This window comes from Geotrypetes seraphini, chromosome 14, assembly GCF_902459505.1.
Source record: "Geotrypetes seraphini chromosome 14, aGeoSer1.1, whole genome shotgun sequence".
Classification (NCBI taxonomy): Eukaryota; Metazoa; Chordata; class Amphibia; order Gymnophiona; family Dermophiidae; genus Geotrypetes; species Geotrypetes seraphini.
The window spans coordinates 76,628,398-76,632,693 of record NC_047097.1 but is presented as its reverse complement, the minus strand read 5'-3'; positions in this window follow the sequence as shown (position 1 = coordinate 76,632,693).

Sequence of the window (4,296 nt, the reverse complement as noted above, 5' to 3'; positions counted from 1 at the left end):
AATGAACACACTTAAAGGTTAGTAATAGGAGTTTGAACTGTATGCAAAGGTGGATAGGGAGTCAGTGAATGAGTGTAGTGAGGTTGGCAGAAGATAAGTCGTGCAACAGAGTTTTGCACAGATTGCAGGGGAGAGAAATGGTTCAGAGGGAGACCTGTTAGAAGTAAATTACAGAAGTCTAAGCATGAGGTTATGAGGGTGTGGACAAGGGTCCGGGTTGTGTGCTCAGAGAGGAAGGGGTGAATTTTGGTGATGTAGAGGTAGGAGCAACAGGCTTTAGTAGTCTGATGTGCATAGAAGATGAGAGGTTGGAGTCAAAGATGACTCTAAGGTTATGAGCAGAGGAGACAGGAATGATAACAGTATTATGTACAGAGACGGAGAATGGAGGGAGATGAGTGGAGGGTTAAGGGGGAAAGAGAAGCAGTTCAGTCTTGGACATGTTTCGTTTCAGGTGGCGGCAGGACATCCAAGCAATAAGGTCACCCCTCTACTTGAACCCAGCTCTGTCCTGGGGGAATTTCAACACACTACCTAGCTTCTGAACACCCCACACCCTCTGACGCAACTTCCTGATTCCTGCAGGGTGGAGGAGAGGTGGGATGCGGCCAACAGAAAAACATTGCATCAGAGGGAGTGGGGCTGTCAGTGGGAGACTTGAAAGATTAGTCAGGAAGATATATCGAAAGCTTCATCTCAATGTACGACAGCAGCTAATAAAGCAAATAGAATATTAGGAATTACCAGGAAAGGAATGGAAAGCAAAGATGAAAATGTTATAATGCCCTTGTATTGCTCTATGGTATGGACACACCTCGAATACTGTGTGCAGTTCTGGTCACTGTATCTCAAAAAAAATTAGTGGATTTAGAAAAGGTACAGAGAAGGATGACAAAAATGATAACTTCCCAATGAGGAAAGGCTAAAGTGGCTAGGGCTCTTCAGCTTGGAGAAGAGAAGGCTCAGGGGTGATATGATAGAGGTCAATAAAATGAGTAGCGTGAAAATGGTAGATGTGAATCGCTTGTTTACTCTTTCCAAAAATACTAGGACTAAGGGGCATGCGATGAAGCTACTAAGTAGTAGATTTAAAACAAACCGTAGAAAATATTTCTTCACACAACGTGTAATTAAATTCTGGAATTCATTGCTGGAGAATGTGGTGGAATCAGTTAGCTTCGCAGGGTTTAAGAAAGGTTTGGATAATTTCTGAAAAGAGAAGTCCATAGGCCATTTTTGAGATGAAATCCACTGCTTATTACATTACAGATTTCTATTCCGCCATTACCTTTCGGTTCAAAGCAGATTACAAAAAGAGTTATGGAAGAAGGGTTACAACGTTAAATCAGAGAAGGTTTCCAAGAGAGGGAAAAGTAGAATCTGGGATTAGGGAGGGGATGGTAAGAGGGGGGGTTAAGCTTTATCATGGTATTAAGCTTTATTAAGGGATTTCTTGAAGAGTATAGTTTTTATTTCCTTTCTGAACATCTTGTAGTCTGAGGTTGTTGTCAATAGGTTGGAGACTTGGTTGTCTATCTTCGCTGCATGAGTGGCCAGTAGTCTGTTGTATAGTTTTTTTCCGTTTTACTTCTTTAATTGGGGGGTAATTGAATGGGGTGTGTGTTTTTCTATGCCTGGTAGAGGTGGTTTGGATGAGGCGGTCGTTTAGGTAGGTTGGGCTGTCTCCATTTATAGTTTTAAATAGTATACAGTAGAATTTAAATTGTATTCTTTCCTGGATTGGAAGCCACTGAGAATTGATGAATGCCTCAGTAATATGATCATGTTTTTTCAATGAATAGACAAGTTTCAGAGCTGTATTCTGAATTGTCTGTAGTTGTTTAATCATTATTGCAGGGCAGGGGAGGTAGAGGATGTTGCAATAGTCTAGGATACTTAGGATTAGAGATTGTACTAGGAGCTGAAATTGTGTTTTTTCGAAGAATTTTCGGACTTGTCTAAGATTTCTCATAACTGCGAAAGATTTCTGTATTGTTTTGTTAATTTGTGGTTGCATGGTGCAGCCTCTGTCAATAGTCATACCTAGAAGTTTTAGGGTGGTTTGCAAAGGGTAGTTGATAGAGTAGATTTCTAAGTTGGTTATGGTTGGGATTTTGTTATTTTCTAAGAGGATGAATTTAGTTTTGTCTGGGTTGAGTTTCAGTTTGTGGTCTTCCATCCAAGTCGTAACTGTAGCTAGAGTTCTGTGTAGTGTGTCTGACATTAAGAGCATTGGTTGGTCAAAAGGAATGAGGATGGTGATGTCATCAGCATAGCTATAAGAGGATAGGCCTTGTTTGTTCAGGTAAACGCCAAGAGAGGCCGTATATAGGTTGAAGAGAGTAGGGGACAGTGGGGACCCTTGTGGAATGCCGCAGGGGTTGGACCAAGGTTTGGATTTTTCTTTGTCTGATTTTACTTTGTATGTTCTGGATTTTAAGAAACCTTCAAACCATGAGTATACTTTATCTGAGATGCCTATTGAGTCCAAGATTTGCAGTAGGATGTTATGGTCTAACAGGTCAAATGCCGCCGTCAGGTCCAACTGTTTGAGCAGCATTTTTTTTCCAATGCTGAGGTGTTGTCTTGCTGTGTCGATAAGGGAGCCTAGTAGTGTCTCTGTGCTGAAGTTAGTTCTGAAGCCGGATTGCATGGGATGGAGTAAGTTATGGTCCTCGAGATAGTTGGTGAGGAATTTGGCTACTAATCCTTCTGTTAGTTTGATATATAGAGGCATTGAGGCTATTGGTCTGTAGTTGGATGAGAGGTCTGTTGGTCCTTTTGGGTCTTTTAAGATTGGGGTGATGATGATTTCGCTGAGGTCATTCGGGAAAATGCCATCTGTGAGCATGGTTTGTATCCAGTGTAGGAGTAAGGTACAGAACTTAGTGCTCGCTGATGACAGGAGATATGGCAGGCAGTGGTTGAGTTCACATGATGCGTGGCTGTACTTATTGTAGAGTTTGTTGAATTCGGTCCAATGTATCTTAGGGAATTGGGACCAAGATCTGTCTGCAGCACAAGATTCATTTTCTATGGGGAGTATTGTGACTTCGAGTAGGTGGGTTGGGTTACTAATGAGAGTAGCTCTGGTGTTTGTAATTTTATTCTTGAAGTGTTCAGCTAGGAGGGAGGCTGAAGGGGAGGAGTTATTGTTAGTGGTCAAATAGGGTATGGTGTTAGTTAGATCTTTTAATATTTGGAATAGTTTTTTGGTGTCTTGGGTTTCCGTGCCTATTAGGTTGGTGTAATGTTTTTTTCTCTTTTCTTTTAATAGAAGTTTGTATTGTTTGTTAATTTTTTTCCAGGCGGTTTTCGTGTGATCTTGGTTGTTTTTTCTCCGTTTTCTTTCCAGACGTCTACATTGTCTCTTGAGTAGGAGTAATTCTTTGTCGAACCATTGGTCTGATCGTCTGCATGTTCTGGTTTTGGTTCGAAGTGGGGCTTGTTCATCAAGAATGTTGTTGCTCAAATAGCCCCAGTGTGAAATGAAGTCTTTGGGTTATCTTCTTGGATTGTTTCGTCTACTTTTGACCAGAAAATGGCGGGCTCGATGCGTTTGCGTGATGTGTAGGTTACTATTTTGGATATTGGTTTGGATTTGTTTTTGGTCCAGATGATGTTGAAGGTGTAAGTGTAGTGGTCTGACCAGAGGGATGGGGACCAAGTTATTCCTAGGATAAGCAACATAAAATCAGTTTTACTACTTGGGATCTAGCTAGGTACTTGGGACCTGGGTTGGCCACTATTGGAAACAGGATACTGGTCTTGATGGACCTGTGGTCTGTCCCAATATGGCAATTCTTTAGAACAGTGGTCTCAAACTCGCAGCTCGCCGGGTAATATTTTGAGGCCCTCGGTATGTTTATCATAATCACAAAAGTAAAATAAAACAGTTTCTTGAACATACATCTCTTTAGCTATAAATTACAATATTTTAAGACTTAGCCAAAATGAAAGATTTAGAAACCAGAGTTTTACCTCCTGCAAAATTCTCATTTCTTTAATAAGATATGAACTATTTTTTTTTTCTGAGACCCTCCAAGTACCTACAAATCCAAAATGTGGCCCTGCAAAGGGTTTGAGTTTCACACCACTGCTTTAGAATGAGGGAGAGTTGTGGAGGGATTCATTCCTGAGCCTGGTGAAATTCAATACGATTTCCTATTTGTAGAAGTTGTTGATTGGTGGGTTAGGCGCTAGGGTGAGATAACAAGTGATTGGTGGCGCAGATGCTGGTAGGGTAGGATTAAGTGATTGGTGGAGAGGGGTATTAGAAGTCACTGATTGGTCGGG